The sequence below is a fragment of the Phyllobates terribilis genome, unplaced genomic scaffold, assembly GCF_046119375.1.
Source record: "Phyllobates terribilis strain yellow unplaced genomic scaffold, ASM4611937v1 Scaffold_4__5_contigs__length_816908805, whole genome shotgun sequence".
NCBI classification, from domain to species: Eukaryota; Metazoa; Chordata; class Amphibia; order Anura; family Dendrobatidae; genus Phyllobates; species Phyllobates terribilis.
The window spans coordinates 680,791,201-680,811,101 of NW_027362764.1; the positions used below are offsets into that span (position 1 = coordinate 680,791,201).

Consider the following 19,901-nt stretch of genomic DNA (forward strand, 5'->3'; position numbering starts at 1 on the left):
TACATCGAGATGACAGGCTGGACCGCAGCAGAACGCCGCCATCCAGCCTGTCATCCCGCAGACACTGAGAAGAGCAGGCTTGCTTGCGCTCCACATTGTCTCTCTGTGACGGCATAAAGATGAGCCGAGGTCATGTCCAATGAACTCGGCTCACCTCATGCACGTCACTTACAGCGTGGGAAAATTCTCACGCTGAAGCGCTGAGTGCAGGAGAATTTTCCCACGCTGTCAGGGAGGTGCATGAGGTGAGCTGAGTTCTTTGGACATGAGCTCACCTCATGCACGTCACTGACAGCGTGGGACAATTCTCCTGCACTCAGCACTTCAGCGTGAGAATTTTCCCACGCTGTCAGTGACGTGCATGAGGTGAGCTGAGTTCATTGGACATGAACTCGGCTCATCTGGATGCCGTCACAGCGAGACACTGAGGAGCGCAAGCATGCCTGCTCTTCTCAGTGTCTGCGGCATGACAGGCTGGATGGCAGCGTTCTGCTGCGGTCCAGCCTGTCATCTCGATGTAGCAGAGCTGAAGCTGTCGTGGGAACCATGGAAAGGTAAGGATGAGGTTGGTTTATTATTTTTCTTTTATTGCAGGAGATCGTTGGCTTCAGCTGGAATGGGCGTGATGGTAAGTATAGTTTAATTTAGAACAATAAAGAATTGTGTGTTTATTTCAATTAAAGGACTTTATTCTGGGTGTTGTGTTTTTTTTAAATACTTTACTAGAAATTCATGGGGGTCATGTCTAATACTGGCGTGACCCCATGAATTTTGGGCTTGGGGCCAGCTGATAATACCAAGCTGGCCCTAACCCCTTTATTACCCAGTGAGCCACCGCACCAGGGCCCTGGATGAGTTGGGTACAGCGCCAGAAGATGGCGCTTCTATGAACGCGCCATTTTCCGGGGTGGCTGCGGACTGCAATTTGCAGCGGGGGGGGTCCAGAAAGCTTGGGCCTCCCTGCGCTGCAGATTCCAGCCCCCAGCTGCCTAGTTGTACCTGGCTGGACACAAAAATAGGGCGAAGCCCCACGTATTTTTTTTTTAATTATTTCATGAAATTCATGAAATAATTAAGAAAAAAAGGCCTTCCCTATATTGTTGTGTCCGGCCAGGTACAAATAGTCAGCTGGTGGTTGGGGGCAGCCCGTTCCTGCCTGCTGTACCTGGCTGGACACAAATATAGTGCGAAGCCCCACTTCAATTTTTTTTAATTATTTCATGAAATTCATGAAATAATTAAGAAAAAAAGGGCTTCCCTATATTGTTGTGTCCGGCCAGGTACAAATAGGCAGCTGGTGGTTGGGGGCAGCCCATTCCTGCCTGCTGTACCTGGCTGGACACAAATATAGTGCGAAGCCCCACTTCAATTTTTTTAAATTATTTCAGGAAATTCATGAAATAATAAAAAAAAAATTGAAGTGGGGCTTCGCACTATATTTGTGTCCAGTCAGGTGCAGCAGGCAGGAACGGGCTGCCCCCAACCACCAGCTGCCTATTTGTACTTGGCCGGACACAACAATATAGGGAAGCCCTTTTTTTCTTAATTATTTCATGAAATAATTTAAAGAAAATTGACGTGGGGCCCTGATGTGGTGGCTCACTGGGTAATAAAGGGGTTAGGGTCAGCTTGGCATTATCAGCTGGCCCTAAGCACAAAATTCATGAGGTCACGCCAATATTAGACATGACCACCATGAATTTCTAGTAAAGTATTTAAAAAAAACACAACACCCAGAAAAAAGTCCTTTAATTGAAATAAACACACAATTCTTTATTGTTCTAAATTAAACCATACTTTCCATCACACCCATTCCAGCTGAAGCCAACGATCTCCTGAAATAAAATAAAAATAATAAAGCAACATCATCCTTACCTTTCCGTGGTTCCCATGACAGCTTCAGCTCTGCTACATCGAGATGACAGGCTGGACCGCAGCAGAACGCTGCCATCCAGCCTGTCATCCCGCAGACACTGAGAAGCGCAGGCTTGCTTGCGCTCCACAGTGTCTCTCTGTGAGGGCATCCAGATGAGCCGAGTTAATGTCCAATGAACTCGGCTCACCTCATGCACGTCACTGACAGCGTGGGAAAATTCTCCTGCACTCAGCGCTTCAGCGTGGGAGAATTCTCACACTGAAGCGCTGAGTGCAGGAGAATTCTCCCACGCTGTCAGTGACGTGCAGGAGGTGAGCTGAGTTCATTGGACATGAGCTCACCTTATGCACGTCACTGACAGCGTGGGAAAATTCTCCTGCACTCAGCGCTTCAGCGTGGGAGAATTCTCACGCTGAAGCGCTGAGTGCAGGAGAATTCTCCCACGCTGTCAGTGACGTGCAGGAGGTGAGCTGAGTTCATTGGACATGAGCTCACCTTATGCACGTCACTGACAGCGTGGGAGAATTCTCCTGCACTCAGCGCTCCAGCGTGAGAATTTTCCCACGCTGTCAGTGACGTGCATGAGGTGCGCCGAGTTCATTGGACATGAACTCGTCTCATCTTTATGCCGTCACAGCCAGACACTGCAGAGCGCAAGCATGCCTGCGCTTCTCAGTGTCTGCGGGATGACAGGCTGGATGGCGGCGTTCTGCTGCGGTCCAGCCTGTCATCTCGATGTAGCAGAGCTGAAGCTGTCGTGGGAACCATGGAAAGGTAAGGATGATGTTGCTTTATTATTTTTCTTTTATTGCAGAAGATCGTTGGCTTCAGCTGGAATGGGCGTGATGGTAAGTATGGTTTAATTTAGAACAATAAAGGATTGTGTCTTTATTTCAATTAAAGGACTTTATTCTGGGTGTTTGTGTTTTCTTTTAACTTTGACTATGGGGTTTGTAATGGGGGTGTCTTATAGACGCCTCTCCATTACTAACCTGGGCTTGATGTCAGCTGGCATTATAAGCTGACATCAACCCCAGCCCTATTACCCCCTGCCACCGCTACAGGGCAGCGTGGAAGAGCGAGGCTAAGTGCCAGAATTGGCGCATCCTATGAATGCGCCATTTCTGGGGCGGCTGACGGCTGGTGTTTCTAGCCTAGGAGGGGGCCAATATTCATGCCACCCTTCCTGGGCTATTAATATCAGCCCCCAGCTGTCTGCCTAGCCTTTGCTAGCTATTAAATTAGGGGGGGACCCCACGTCATTTTTTGGGGGGGGTCCCCCATTTTAATAGCTAGTAAAGGCTATGTATTCAGCTGGGGGCTGATATTAGTAGCCTGGGAAGCTCCGTGGGTATTACCCCCTTCCCAAGCTTCAAACATCTGCCCCAGCTGTCTGCTTAAGGATTTATTATTAAAAAAAATTGGCGTGGGGTTCCCCTTAAATTTAGTCTCTGAAAAAATATTTGGCCTTCTAGTAGTGTGTCGGACTTTCTCTATTAGTCCATCTATACTGACCTCCATCAGGTTGCAAATTAAAAATAATTTTTATCTGCATTTACAGTACCTCTGAAAAAATATTTGGGCTTCTAGCTGTGTGTGGGACTTGTTGTATTAGTCCATCTATACTGACCTCCATCAGGTTGCAAACTGAATATATATTTTTCTGCATCTACCTCTGAAAAAATATTGGGCTTCTAGATGTGTGTGGGACTTGTTGTATTAGTCCATCTATACTGACCTCCATCAGGTTGCAAACTGAATATATTTTTTTCTGCATCTACCTCTGAAAAAATATTGGGCTTCTAGCTGTGTGTGGGTCTTGTTCTATTAATCCATCTATACAGACCTCCATCAGGTTGCAAACTGAATATAATTTTTTTCTGCATCTAGCTCTGAAAAAATATTTATCCTTCTAGCAGTGTGTGGGACTTGTTCTATTAGTCCACCTATACTGACCTCCATCAGGTTGCAAATTCAAAATAATTTTTTGTATGCATCTAGCTCTGAAAAAATATTTGGCCTTCTAGCAGTGTGTGGGACTTTCTCTGTTAGTCCATCTATACTGACCTCCATCAGGTTGCAAACTGAATCTAATTTTTTTCTGCATCTAGCTCTGAAAAAATATTTGGCCTTCTAGCAGTGTGTCGGACTTTCTCTATTAGTCCATCTATACTGACCTCCATCAGGTTGCAAATTAAAAATAATTTTTATCTGCATCTACAGTACCTCTGAAAAAATATTTGGGCTTCTAGCTGTGTGTGGGACTTGTTGTATTAGTCCATCTATACTGACCTCCATCAGGTTGCAAACTGAATATAAATTTTTTCTGCATCTAGCTCTGAAAAAATATTTGGCCTTCTAGTAGTGTGTGGGACTTTCTCTGTTAGTCCATCTATACTGACCTCCATCAGGTTGCAAACTGAATATATTTTTTTCTGCATCTACCTCTGAAAAAATATTGGGCTTCTAGCTGTGTGTGGGTCTTGTTCTATTAATCCATCTATACAGACCTCCATCAGGTTGCAAACTGAATATAATTTTTTTCTGCATCTACCTCTGAAAAAATATTGGGCTTCTAGCTGTGTGTGGGACTTGTTGTATTAGTCCATCTATACTGACCTCCATTAGGTTGCAAACTGAATATATTTTTTTCTGCATCAACCTCTGAAAAAATATTGGGCTTCTAGCTGTGTGTGGGACTTGTTCTATTAATCCATCTATACAGACCTCCATCAGGATGCAAACTGAATATATTTTTTTCTGCATCTACCTCTGAAAAAATATTGGGCTTCTAGCTGTGTGTGGGACTTGTTGTATTAGTCCATCTATACTGACCTCCATCAGGTTGCAAACTGAATATATTTTTTTCTGCATCTACGTCTGAAAAAATATTGGGCTTCTAGCTGTGTGTGGGACTTGTTGTATTAGTCCATCTATACTGACCTCCATCAGGTTGCAAATTGAATATAATTTTTTTCTGCATCTAACCCAGCCAATAGTTTTGGCCTAATACCACAGTTTGGCCACTCAGCTCTGCTCGGTTACCATCCATTGTTTTTTGTGCAAACAACTCCAGAGTTGTGAATTAGTTAACCACCAAAATGAGTGGAAAAAGGCCTGCTGCTGGTGGAAAGGGGAATAGGCGTGTTGGGAAGGGGAAAAAAGGTTGTGTCCGTGGGGTAGGTGTTAAAGCAACAGTAACATCTGCAGAAGAAAGACCATCTTCCAGCCAAACTAAAATGTCTACTTCTTTTAGCGGACAATGTGATAAGATCCCTTTCTTACGGCCACGCCAATCGCTACAAATTCCAGATGAGGCACAAAAACAGCAGGTGCTTCAACGGATATCAAGTGCTCCTTTAAGTGGGCTCTCCTTCACATCAACTTCAACATCACAAATACTCCAGTCCTCAAAGGTGTCACCCAAATCGCACTTGCTTCCTCACAGCTCCCAAATCTCCAGCTGCCCGTCTGAGTATGAGGTAGAACAGATGGTTGAGTCTGCAGAGCTGTTTACTCATACTATAGCCTCGGAATCAGAGGTCGACTCCAGCGCTTCTGTGAATCCAGACGAGGAAATGATCTGCACTGATGCCCAGAATCTTTATGAGTCGGATCCAGGACCAGACGCAGAAGGTTCTGACCATAATGTAGACCCTCATTCCCAAACTGTAACTCCTGTTGGTGGAGACAATGAGGAAGACGATGATAAGACTTAAATACCTGATTGGAGCGACAACTTTAGTTTTTTGTCAGGGCAGGAACAGGTTGGCTCTGAGGACGACGGGTGTGATAACACACAGGGTGATGATGATGAGGTTGGAGATCCCACTTACTGTCAACCCACAGTCAGCCAAGAGATGAGGTCAGCAGAGGAGGTGGAGGAAGATGCTAGTGACGACGAGGTCAGGTTGCGCCTTCCTGGACAGAGATGTAGTACTGGAAGCACGTCAACAACTGCATCCTCAAACACAACTCTGCCTCTCACCACAAGTCGTGGTGGCTCTTCAGGTCGCATGGGTGCTAAGCCTTGCATAGCCTGGGCATTTTTTCAGATCGATAAAGATGACCCAACTCGTGTTATTTGTAACATTTGTCAGCAAAAGCTAAGTAGAGGCCAAAAAATACATAGTTTGAGTACTTCATGCATGAACCGGCACATGGACATGAAGCATAAGTTGCAGTGGGAAGCTCAGTGTGCTGCAATGCGGCCTAGCCGGCCGGGCCAACCACCGTCTGCCATATCTTGTGCATCCGCGGCCTCTTCATCCTCTGTGACTGGGGGGACAGCAGTCACACCTGTTTTGGGGCGCAGACCTGCCACCTCTTTACCCGCAACAGCCAGCGTGATTGGCAGGTCATCATTTTCTTTGGAGGTGGTAACACCAGCTGGTGTTGAGCGCTGTCCGACATCGATAGCACCACCTTTGGATCAAGGCAACCTAACATGTCCGCCTGCATCTTCCTCACAGACCGACAGTTTGCCGGGGACACCCTTATCAACCCCGTCTAAGCACAATAGCCAGCCCTTGGTCCCTCAGATGTGGACAAGTAAAAGACCATTTCCTCCTAGCCATGAGAAAGCTAAGAGGTTGAATTTCACCATCTGCAAGCTCTTGGCTACAGAAATGCTGCCTTTCTGCCTGGTGGACACAGAGGATTTTCGAGACCTTATGTCCGTCGCAGTGCCCCAGTACCAGATGCCCAGTCGGCACTACTTCTCAAAGAAAGGTGTGCCTGCGCTCCACCAGCATGTTGCACACAACATCACCGCTTCTTTGAGAAACTCTGTGTGTGACAGGGTGCATTTCACCACAGACACTTGGACGAGTAGGCATGGACAGGGGCGTTACATGTCGCTGACTGGGCACTGGGTAACTATGGTGACAGCAGGACAAGGGGCTGCTGTCCAAGTCTTGCCGTCCCCATGAGTTGTGCGTCAATCCTCTTTATGTCAAAGTTCCTCCACTGCTTCTGCCTCCTCAACCTCCTCTCGGTCTTCCACCTGCACCCAAAGCCTGTCTGGTCATGCCACAAGCTTTCTAACTGCGCAGAAGGGATCCTGCACACCTCCTTACTATGCTGACAGTAGGGCTCAACGTCATCAGGCGGTTTTTACTTTGAAATGTCTGGGAAATGTGAGTCACACAGCTGAGGAGTTGTGGTCAGCTCTGGAGAACCAATTTCATGAATGGCTGTCTCCACTGGACCTGAAACCAGGGAAGGCCGTGTGCGACAATGCTGCAAACCTGGGTGCGGCCCTTCGCCGGGGCAATGTCACACACGTGCCTTGTATGGCTCACGTGTTGAACCTGGTTGTCCAGCAATTTTTAGCCCACTATCCCAGACTAGATGGCCTTCTGCAGAGGGCACGGTCGCTGTGTGCTCACTTCCGCCGTTCGCATCCCGCAGCTCAGCGACTTACATCTCTACAGAAGTCGTTGGGCCTGCCACTTCACCGGCTAAAATGCGATGTGCCTACCCGGTGGAATTCAACTCTGCACATGTTGCAGCGACTGTGGCAGCACCGACAAGCCCTGGTGCAATACGTTCTGACGTATAGCCTGGGCCAACGAGATCCAGAGGTGGGGCAAATCACGCTGGAGGAGTGGTCTCAGATCAGGGACCTATGCACCCTTCTGCACAGTTTTTAAATGGCGACGAAGATGTTTAGTGCTAATGATGCCATTATCAGCATGACTATTCCGGTGATTTACATGCTGGAGCACATGTTAAACAGAATTTGGAGTCAGGTGGTGGCACAAGAGGAGGTGGAGGAAGTAGAGGAGGAGGAGTTGTATGCGGAAGGGCTAACATCTGCAAGGTCCAGACGGTCGGCAGCACCAAGGCGGCAGGCATGTGAGGGTGGGGGAGATGGTTTTACCAGGGCGCATGGTAGCAGCCAAACTAGTGAGGAAGGTGCAGGAGCCCAGGAAGAAGTGGAGGACGAACTGATGGAAGACTCATCAGATGAGGGAGACCTTGATCACATTTCTGTTGTGCGAGGTTGGAGGGAGAGGACAGAGGAAGGAAGCATGATTGTTACCTCGCCACCAACACAACAGGGACTTGGTGCTCCTGGATGCGCAACACACATGAGTGCCTTCTTGCTGCACTACCTGCAACATGACCCTCGAATTGTGAGAATTAGAAATAATCCTGACTACTGGGTTGCCACACTGTTAGATCCCCGGTACAAAAGTAAATTTGCCAAAATTATTCCTGCCATAGAAAGGGATGCACGCATGCAGGAGTATCAGCAGAGACTGTTGCAGAATCTTACATGTGCTTTTCCACAAAACACCAGTGGTGCACGTAGTGAATCTCACAGTTCCAACTTGCCAACCGTGGGACCGTCAAGTGTTCAGCATTCAAACCGTAACAGAACCACAGTATCTGCTGGTAACATCAATTTTGCGGAATCATTTCACCACTTTTTTAGCCCATCCTTTGCAAGGCCACAGAAGACAAGAAGTCTGACACATAGTCAACGCCTAGAGACGATGGTACAGGAGTATCTCCAAGTAAACATTGAAGCCACGACTGTGTCACTGGACCCTTGCTCTTTTTGGGCTTCCAATCTGGATAAATGGCCGGAGCTAGCCACTTACGCCTTGGAGATCTTGTCATGCCCCGCAGCCAGCGTTCTGTCTGAACGTGTGTTCAGCGCTGCTGGTGGTGTGCTGACAGATAAGCGCACGCGGCTCTCCAGTGATAATGTAGACAGACTCACGTTCATAAAGATGAACAAATCATGGATCCGAAACGACTTTTCTACCCCTGTGTCATCCTGGGGAGAGTAAAAGCTTGATGATTGGTTAAAATCACCCTACCAACCGTTTTAAGCTTTCAAATTACTAATCATGTTTATCTGTATCTTGTCTGGAAAATAATTTGGGCTTTGTAGCAGTGTGCAGCACTGATCCTAATAGGCCATCTATAATAAGCTCCACCAGATTTAAAATTAAAAAAAAATTTTAGCTGCATCTAGCCCGGAAAATAATTTTGGGGCTCCGAGATGCGCAAGACACATAAGTGCCTTCTTGCTGCACTACCTGCAGCATGACCCTCATATTGTCAGAATTCGAAGTAATCATGACTACTGGGTTGCCACACTCTTAGATCCCCCAAACTTTTCGATCAACCTTTTCATTTTAATAAAGACCAAAAAAATGTTCATTTTTGAAATTATAAGCATTAGCAGGTTGTTAGAAACTGAAATCAAACAGTTTTCAACTCAAAACTTTATTCTAGGTGATGTTTCATTTTCACATAGGACCCCTTGTTCGAAAGGAGCTTCTGAACTCTCTCGTCCATTGAATTTGTCAGGTTTTGGATGGTTTCTGCTTCAATTGTTTTGCATGAGGACAGAATACCCTTCCAGAGCTGTTGCTTAGATGTGAACTGCCTCCCGCCATAATAGACACTCCTTTTAATGATGCTCCAAAGGTTCTGAATGGGGTAGAGGTCAGGGGAGCATGGGGGTCACACCATAAGTTTGTCCCCTTTTATGCCCATATCAGTCAGAGATGCAGATGTTTTATGTGCAGCATGAGATGGTGCATTATCATGCAGAAAAATGATCTTGCTGTGAAATACACGGTTCTTCTTCTTGAACCATGGCAGGAAGTGCTGTTTGAGAAAATCCACATACATTATGGAGTTCATCTTTAGCGCCTTCAGGGATCCTAAAGGGGCCGACAATCTCTCTCCCCATGATTCCAGCCCAAAACATTACTCCACCTCCTCCTTGTTGGCGCTGTAGCCGTGTTTGCGTGGGGTGTCCATCAAACAGCCATCCTCCACTCCATCCATCTGGACCATCGAGCGCTGCACGGCACTCATCCGTGAACAAAACAGTTTTGAAATCAGTCTTCATGTAATGTTTGGCCCACTGGAGCCGTTTCTGCTTGTGTGAAGTGGATAGAGTAGGTCGACAGGATGGCGTATGCACAGCTGCAAACCTCTGAAGGACCCTGCATCTTGTTGTTCGGGGGACGTTGGAGGCACAAGCAGCTTCAAAAACTTGTCTGCTGCTATGACAAGGCGTTTTTGCCGCTGCTCTTTCAACCTGACGTAATTGCCTGTAGGAAAGAGTCCTCAATTTGCCCTTATCAGCACGCACACATGTGTACTGTGAATCAGCTACATACTTCTTGATTGCCAAGACACTTCATCCTGATCATCGCACAATGTTGATTGTAGTCATGCCTTGACCTAAACACTCCACAATTTGTTGCTTCTCAGCAGCCGACACATCCTTTTTCTTTCCCATTTTGGCAGAAAATGTAGGCTGCTTAATAATGTGAGAGAGCCTTCTTAAGTAGTCTTGCCTTTCATTGGACACACCTGCCAAACTAATTAGCACAGGTGTCTGCAATTGCTTACAGTGATATAAAGAGCCCTGACACACATCACCATCAATGAGTTTAACTGACAAACAAACAAATTCTTCCCTTATCACTCCTAAACACTTTTTGCATAATAATTTGGAACACAGTGTACATGTGCTTTTCCACAAAACACCAGTGGTTCACGTAGTGAATCTTACAGTTCTAACTTGCCAACCGTGGTCTGTATGGAATTGTTCAATAAAGGGCCCAAAATTACGATAACATAGATGGGAGAGGTCTCTATGAATTGGAATTCCTAAGTATTTGATAACCTGTGAGGGCCAGGCAAAGGGAAAGTTGGACTGGATGGAATCCTATATGGATTTGGGGAGGGAGACATCGAGGGCCTCAGACTTCGCTGCATTGATTTTAAAATTTTACCATGTAACAAAGTGATCTATTTCAGCCATAACAGCAGGGATGGATATATGTGATTGAGTGATATATACTAGGACATCATCAGCAAATAGAGAGCACTTATACTCGGTGCCTCCCACCTCAATCCACCTAATATTGGGGTTATGGCGAATTGATGAGAGCAGGTGCTCCGTCACTAGGATGTATAAGATAGGGGACAGAGGACATCCCTGCCTTGTCCCATTGGTGATTGTGAAAGGTGATGAAAATGTTCTGACGCACCCCCTGGGCCTTGGGACACCCGGAGCCGGACCCTTTTTGGTGGATGCTGGTGGTTGTAGTCTTCGTGGTGGCGACCCGGTTCCGTGGCTCAGGGCGGTCAAACCAGTGGCGGAACTATTTATGTGGTTTTGATGTTTAAATGTCCGACTACGCCACCCGTGGATTGCGGTCAGAGTGAACCGCCGCTACAGGGCAGACCGCTGAGGCTGGTGTTGTGGGTGCAGCAGAGCATAGCATAACTCCCCACGGGAGGAGTATAACCTCAGGGCAGTGTATGCGGAGGATGGGGGTGATGGTGCAGGGCAGCAGCAGTAACGACACGGAGTCAGTGATGCAGTCCAGGGCCTTTACTCACAGTTCTTATTATCCAGACCACGTCTGCAGGTAACGGCTGCCCAGATCGTACTGTGCTCACCAGGTGAGGGGCTCAGACAACTCCCAGATAACTTTGGAGCACTTCACAGGACCCCCTTTGTGTGTCCTTTGTCTGGCCTTTCTTACCAACATTTCTGTCCGGCTGCCTCGGGCCTCCTCTTGGAAAACCTGGCGCCAGTTTCCCTGACCCTATGTGGTGCCTTCCTAGCGGGTGTAGCGAGGGGCTGCGCCACATAAAATGTCAGAGCCTCCGGTTTCTAGCTGAGGGTCGTTTCCTGCCTCCACTAGTTCGGGGACCGGTCTCCCCCTTTGGCCTGACCCCTCCACGCAGGTGGATTCGGGCGTGCGGTGGCGACTCGCCCGTCCGCACCCCTGGGATCCCTTCATTCCTCGTTCCTGGAGCCTTCTCCGCTCCTCTTCCTTCCTTCTCCCTCTTCCAGGCCTGGGCCTCTGTTACTAGGCCCGCCTCCGGAGGAGAGCTCATGCAGAGCCCCTGCTCCCTGCCACTTCTGCTCAGACTTCTCTGCACTAAACTAAGATGGTGCCCACCTTTTATACTCCCTTCTCAATGCACCCAGGAACTGCTTCCTCCCTGCTCCTGCACTACAGGGTTCCCCTTCCTCAGTGTTCCCTCCCCCCACTCCAGCCAGGGACAGGGACTGTCGTGCCCATCTCAGGGGCATATTGGTCGCCCTGCCCCACCGCAATGTGGTGTAATGCATGCAGATGTCGGGTCCTGATCCACACTCCATCCTTACCTGAGAGTGAGATATCACACCTCTGGGTGAATTGCAATACGTCTGTAGCAACCGAGCCCTCAGGGTGCTACAGTTCCATTTATCTTCAGCCTAGGTGACGTATTGCGATACAGGGCCGTGATTTTGGCTATAAAAGGGTCCCCTAGACCCCTACCCCAAGCTTTTTAAGAGAATCATATATGGCGTGCCAGGAGACTCTATGGAATGCTTTCTCAGCATCCAACAAGAGTATCTAATTACAAATTTTTAACTGCATCTAGCCCAGGAAATACTTTGTGCCTAGTAGCAGTGTCTGCTAGTCAGCGGATTATCCCGGCTGTTAAGCAAGCTACACCACCTGTAGTTTAGACACTTAATTTTTTCAAAGGAAATGCTTCGGGACCATGGGATACTTAGTGAAGAGCATCAGGAGGCACCCCAAGGCATAGGGGCTGGGACTGGCAGTAGGATGCCTTGCGGTGGACAGCCGAGCTCGATCCTTATAAAAGCTTTTTAACTGCAGCAGCTTTAGTGGACGCTACTGGAGCTGGAATTACCGCAGCTGCTGGCATGAGACTTGCCCTCCAATAGATCCTTGTAAATGGATTTAAAGTGTATTCATTCAAATTAGAGAGACAATTTAAATTAAAAAGCTTAGAGCTGCCTCCACCACAGGGGGGCTCGCTCGACCCACCAGCGGACAGGCACCAGTATTGGGAGATGGGGGCTGGCCGTCAGGGTTCACCGCGGCTCTGGCACAAACCCGGCGACACGGAGGTGGCACGGGCAGGAGCGGACTGGCCGTGTCGGCTTCTCACTTTTGGATTTTAGAAGGGCATGACATGCCTATATCTGTGTCTCCCCCTCCTTTTACTCCTCCACCTCTTTTATTTTCGCATGACTATATGTACTTGTCACTTTTCCATGTGTTAGTTATGTCTTCCGAGCAGTTTGTCAGCTTTTGGACACCTTTGAAGGTGTTTTCTATGTGTTTCTATGTGTTTTTGTTTGCCTGCCATTGGTTTTAACGGTGTTCGAAGGTGTTCTATGAACAGTTCGACGAACAGTTCGGCGAACACACGGGTGTTCGACGATCCGAACTGAACTCGAACACTACGGGGGTGGCTCAACACTAATTGTCAACCACCGGACGCACGAGCTGACCTGGCAAGTCGTGGTCCCAAGGCGAGATGCAGCTATGGTCCTGGGGGCTTTCCATGACAGAGCGGGACTCTTCGGTTGGAAGAAACTGGAGTTCCTACTAAGAGGAAGGTTCTTTTGGGTCGGCATGAGAGGAGCTGTAGAAAAATGGTGCAGAGACTGTGGCCCTTGTCACCTGAGGAGGAAGTACCGCACCAGCCAGAAGACACCCTTGAGGCCCATCGTCACCACGCAGCCTCTTGAGCTGGTAGCTCTGGACCATGTCAAATTGGCTCCCAGACGGTCAGGATACATCTATGCCCTGACAATCGTGGACCACTATTCCCGTTTTCTAGTGGTGGTCCCGGTAAAGGACTTGACAGCCCAAACAGCGGCCAGAGCCTTCCAGCAATACTTCTGCCGTCCACACGGGTATCCGGAACAGGTCCTGACAGACCAGGGTCCAGCGTTCGAGGCTGAAATCTTCCAGGAGTTCTGCAACCTCTATGGCTGTAAGAAAATTCGGACAACGCCTTACCATCCACAAACCAACGGGATGTGTGAGAAGATGAACAATATAGTCATTGATCTCCTGAAGACGTTGCCCCTGGAGGAACGCAGCCTGTGGCCAGAAAAACTGCCGGACCTGATAGACCTATACAACAATATCCCGGTGAATGCTACCAACTGCACCCCGGCTTACCTGATGCGAGCCAGACCGGGTAAGCTGCCCGTAGACCTGGAGATGGGAGTCCTAATACCTGAGGACACCTCCCCGGATGCGGACTGGGATACGGAAAGGCAACTGCAGTACAAGAAGGTACAGGAGAGTGTGGAGAAGAGCCTGGCCCAGGTGAGAGAGAAGCAAGAAAGACTCTTCAATCAACACGCCCCTGCTGGTCCCCTAGAACCTGGTGAGCAAGTCCTAAAGCGAAAAAGAAGGCTACATAAGTTGGACGACCAGTGGGAAAGGGAACCCTACACCGTACTGCAGTCTGACCACGACAACCCAAAGGTGTGCGTAATCACCAAGGATGGAGGAGAAACCACTAGTGTCGTCTCCAGAGACCACCTCAAAAGGTGCCCCGAGCAACTCCGTAGTGCAGAAGAGGATCAGAGTGACCTTGAACCCGCAGAGGACAAGGAAGAAATGATCAGCACCATTCTCGGAGAGTTCCCTCAGTCCTGGACTCGCATAAATGATGCCATAGTGGTACCCGTCCTGCATTTCCTGCAACCGGCCCAGCAACAACCAACACCAGAGCCGGAAGGTGAAGAGGAGCCAGCAGTTCCAGAGGCAGAAGAGCCTGTACCAGCAGCCCAGGAGAGTCAACCCTCTGCTGACAGTGAGCCTGCCATGCCTGCGGTAAGCCAAAGAACCCGCAGACAGCTGCCTGCCCTACCTGTACACCCAGCTGGTAGCTGTACCCCTAACGCTAGTGGGGAAAGCCAGGTTGGTCCACCACCAGACAGTGGGTTAAGGAGGTCAACCAGGAGCACAAAGGGGCAGATACCCGCTCGCTGGAGAATATAGAGTGTACTAAGATTGTAAATAACCCTGTTGCCAAATGTTGAAATGTTTGCCAAGTTAAATGCATGTTTATTAATAGTGTGTTTCAGTTTCTTGCAGCTACCGTAAGGACTCACAGGTTATGGACTTTTTATAACCGGGACCTTGTATGGACTGCATTCTGAGCCTAACCCAGGAATGAACTAAGACTGTGAAGGACTTGGGGCAGGACAGACCCCCACCTGGTTAAGGCTCCCGTTGTATTGGTGATATGGACACCCGGTCACAGGCCACACTGTGACCTTAAGAACTCAATTTGTGTGTCGTCTGTCTATTAATGTTTTATTGTTATGCATATTGTCTTTGTTTATTGTTTAGTCCCGGAGTACTAAATTTCACTAGGGGGGAATGTGTCACCCTGGCCTGGATGCCACAAAATGTATTAAAGCTGTGTCTGAGAGCAAGGGGGGGGGTTCTCTGGTCAGGGGAACATTAGCATGCAATGCCTCCTGTCTCAGGCCAGTAGGGGGAGCAGGCTGCCCCTATAAAAGCTGGTGCTGGGGGCAGGGTTAGAGAGAACTGGATTGCCTGTCTCAGCTCTGAGACGTGTCCCAGAGTGGAGCAGGGACAGAAAGTTGATTGCACCTAAGAGGAAGTGTGGCAGGAGAAGAGCCACAAGACAGAGACAAGAGGCGAAGAGAGCCTGTCTTGGCAGAGAAAAGACTTAATTTTACCAGACTTTGGTGTCTGAGGCTGGAAGGATTCCACATCCCCCAGCAGAGAACCAGTCCGCAAGGGACTGTACATTCCTTGGCCTAAGAAGCCTGGAGGCCCTGCCACAACTGAAGGGACCAGTAAAGCCGTACAAGGCTGGGAGCAGAAAGGAACCCACGTCGCAGGCCATACAGGCGAGAATACACGGAAAGCTCGGAAACGTGGGCTGTTACCCTATCAGGAGGAGATAGCCAGAAGGAGCGCAGAAAGCACGGTAGGCCTACACCCTCACCCTGACCAGGGCCAATTTCCCCGTTGGTCTCAGACGTCCAGGTCCCCTCCTAGCCGGGACTGTTTATGGGTCAGTTTACCTGTTGTAGTAAAGACCCTGGACTGCAACTTGTTGTCTGTGTGCTCCTTGCTCCTCCCGCACTATCAGCACTGGGATTCTCACTACCATCACTCCCACCATTCATTATACTGCCCTGGGGCCGCACTCTTCCCGTGGGGAGTCACACTACCCTAGCTGCACACCTCATAAGCCCCAGCGGTCTGCATGCAGCAGCGGTTCCTAATAACCTCAATCCACGGGTGGCGTAGTCGGACATTATTAGCAGAACGTAGCAGACTACCATTGGCCTGACCACCCTGAGCCACGGAGCCGGGTCGCCACTACTACCCCCATCGTCTCCCTATTGCCCGGATCCGAGTGCCCCACGGCCCAGGGGGCGAGTCACATGCGTTGGACTCTCTTGCCTGTTTTATGATTTCAGGGCCCTATCAGGAATCACCCCTCCCCCTCCCCAATTCCTTCCGCACCTTCCTTGCCTTCCTTGCACTGAGGTTAGCTCTTTGTCAGCCATCTGGCTTGGTTACACAAGCTTCTTTGCAGAGATACATGTTATTTCTGCTGGCCCTCGCTAGGCGGCCGGCATCCAAAACCTTTCCTGGGCACCTGCTGAAAGCCTGGCCTCTTCACGGCCCCGGGTGCTTTTAACGCCATCATTTCCACACGGCGAGCTGAGGAGTCAATAAGCACTCCTAGCCGTGACAAGGAGCTCGGTGTCAGGCCTGCGTGAAGGCGGCGGGGTAGCGTACTTAGCTGCCAACTGGCTCAGAGGCCTTAGGGCTTCCATCATCTAAGTTACTTAAGGTCGGTGTCCGGCAAGGCACCGTTCCATGCTAGCCGAGCTGGGCAGTAGGGCAAAACGTCATCAAAATGGTCTACAGCACCCGGTGTTCCCAGGAGGTCTCCCATCCAAGTACTGTCTGAGCCCAGCCCTGCTTTGCTCCCGAGATCAGACGAGATCGGGCGTATCCAAGGTGGTATGGCCAGTAGACGCTGCTCGATCCATCGCCCGGCCAGCCTTTCTCAGGATCGCTTGGTGGCGAGCAATCTGGCCGTAACGGGGCGGGCTCCGAAGGCTCCATGCAAAGTCTGTGCCGTCCCTACAGGTGTGGTTTGTTTAGCAGTGATTCACCCGCCGCATCAGGTGTCTTCAAAAATGTCTCGTCGCAGGGTCTCCTGCAGGCTAAACCCTTCATCACGGTAATGTGACAGAAAGAGCAAGCTGGACCCGTAACTTGGGGGCGGAGCGAGACGTCCAGGGGTGAATGAAGGAAGAGGGTGAGATGGTTGCCAGTGACTTTGAGCTGCTCTTCAGGGGGGAGGGTCATGTTGCCTGCAAAGGACTTCTGATTGGGGTTACCGGTGGTTGCCTCCAGCCACGCGGGAGACGCTTGTTCTGGTGAAAAGGAGCCTAGTATTAAAAGTAAAGAAGCAACAATGCTGGAGGCCCACGGTAATCAGAAGGATGCTGGTATTTTGCAGAGATGAAATAGCGCAAGAGAGAAAGCAAATGAAAAAAAGAAAAGAGAATGAATGTGTGCACTTGTGAAAGGGAATGGAAAAAAGGCATAGAAGAGAGTGCCCCCTGCTGGTGGAAGGAAAGAAAAAGCAAAAGCCTACAGCACCTGGTATTCCCAGGTTATCTCCCATCCAAGTACTAACCAGACCCAACCATGCTTAGCTTCCAAGATCAGACAAGATCGGGCGTGTTCAGGGTGGTGTGGCCGTAGGCAGAAGCAAGCCTCTCACTTGCTGCTTTTCTACTTTGACGTCTGGCTGCCGGCTGCCCTTTCCAGTGCTCAGCAAGACCAGGTCCTTTTGTGCTTTCCCTTCTCTTCAATTTTTTTGCTGGCTTCCTTAAAAGGTCTTGTAGACAGAAAGCCCCACTCAGAGCCGCTGAGCTCACTGATCGGCTGCAGCGCTGTTGACGGAACGTCAGCTTCGCGGCCAATGCCACAGGCCGGGAGCAGAGGCGAGACTCACCGGTAGACCCGGGTTGGGTGAGTAGAGCGCGGTTAGTTGCTTTCTAATAGCCTGCAGCCGGGGATTAACTTTTAATGAAAGGGAACAATCCCTTTGACTGTCTGCAGCGTGCCACACCTAGGAAGCGCACTCTCACACACAAGCCAGCATGCACACGTGCTCGCACGTGAAAACACCCCCTATCTGCCCCTACAACCTCTACGTCACCATGCGTCAGACTCTCCTGCCTGTTTTATGATTTCAGGGCCCTAGCAGGAATCACCCCCCCATCCACAATTCCTTCCGCACCTTCCTTGCCTTCCTTGCACTGAGGTTAGCTCTTTGTCAGCCGTCTGGCTTGGTTACACAAGCTTCTTTGCAGAGAAACATGTCACTTCTGCTGGCCCTCGCTAGGCGGCCGGCATCCAAAACCTTCCCTGGGCACCTGCTGAAAGCCTGGCCCCTTCACGGCCCCGGGTGCTTTTAACGCCATCATTTCCACACGGCGAGCTGCGGAGTCAATAAGCACTCCTAGCCGTGGCAAGGAGCTCGGTGTCAGGCCTGCGTGAAGGCGGCGGGGTAGCGTACTTAGCTGCCAACTGGCTCAGAGGCCTTGGGGCTTCCATCATCTAAATTACTTAAGGTCGGTGTCCGGCAAGGCGCCGTTCCATGCTAGCCGAGCTGGGCAGTAGGGCAAAATGTCATCAACATGGTTTACAGCTAGTATCGGCCGATATTCGCGGTATCGGAATTCCGATACTTAATTCCGATACTTTTACAATATCGGATACCGGAATCGGAAGTTCCCATAATGCCTGCGCTCTGCAGTGTCTGTGAAGGATGACAAGTTGGATGGCAGCGCGATCCAGCCTGTCATCAGAATGCCATCCCAGCGGGGGAGAATTCTCCTGATTGTTTAAAAGCCGGCGGGCGGTATAAAGCCGCCGGCTTTTAAACAATCACACAGCCCCATACTGCCTCCCCGCAGCCTCCCACCCCGATCCTCCGCTCCCCTCGCCACCTCCCATCCCGATCGTAAGTTAGGACCTGGCGGGGAGCGCAGCTCCAAGGAGCGGGGAGTGAAGGACCCGGGCGGGGAAGCCGGCAGTGAAAAGACTTCACCGCCGGCTTTCCCGTTCTGTGCTGCGCTTTCCCGCCGGTTATTTCAAATGAACAGCTGAGGTATCAGGTGATGCCGATCAGCTGTTTTTTTTTAAGTCGCCGCGTTGCCCTCAGATGGTTCATGTGAGTTCATGCTTGACTGCATGAACTCACATGAACTTTCCCACGGCCGCACAAGTCAGCCTCACCTCCCAGACCATCAGCCCGTCATGATTAGTGTGTGTGCGGGGTGTGTGTGCGGGGTGTCTGTGCGATGTGTGCGGGTGTGTGCGGTGTCTGTGCGGGTGTGTGCGTGCAGGCAGACATAGGCCGATGTGACACTACTACTCCCATCGGCCTATGTCTGTCCCCCGTCTACTCCTGCCAGCAGGATCAGCTCGATGGGAGCAGTAGTTCCCATCAGACAGATCCTGCTATTTAAATTGCCCTACTGTGTCCCCAATAAATGTTAGATACATGTCATTGGTGGCCAGTGGTTACCTACAATAAATTAGTTCATACATTACCTGTCCCCGCCGATCGCCACCTAAAATAAAGTAAAAAATAAAAAACTACAACTATACCCACCTAGACACCTAATTCCCCGAAGCCATCGATCTCCTGTAATAAAATATAAAATAATAAACCACAACCTTATCCTTACCCCTCCGTAGCAGTCCACGAGTGTCCCACGAAGATCTCCAGTTCAGAGCAGCCACATAGAATGTGACCGCTCTGAACCGCTGCCGCTGCTAGAAAGATGGGGCCGTAAGGGTTCACCGGAGTTCAGGCAGCGCTGCTCCGGTTAGCTCCTTTACGGCCCTGCTGTATCGTGAGAAATTCCCACGGTACAGCAGTGCCGTAAAGGAGGTCTCCGGAGCTGCGCTGCCTGAATGCACTCCGGTGACCTCAGTCAGTGGCTCCCGCTGCCGGGAGCTGACGTGTTCCCGGCAGCGTGAGCTTACAGCAGCCATGCACAGCTGTCACCATCTCCAGATGTGACAGCTGTGCATGGGAGATCAGCGCAGGAACGTGGACAGGTAACTATTATTTTTAGTAAACTAAGAATTAAATAAAATTGTGTGTTTTATTTCAAATAAATTAT

General features: G+C 49.7%; 2 pseudogenes; both read right to left on the bottom strand.

The window, feature by feature from the left end:
- Nucleotides 1–16,605: 16,605 nt before the first annotated feature.
- On the bottom strand, nt 16,606–16,725 carry LOC141267770 (5S ribosomal RNA; annotated as a pseudogene).
- Nucleotides 16,726–17,346: 621 nt separating this feature from the next.
- On the bottom strand, nt 17,347–17,465 carry LOC141268233 (5S ribosomal RNA; annotated as a pseudogene).
- Between the last annotated feature and the right edge of the window lie 2,436 nt (nt 17,466–19,901).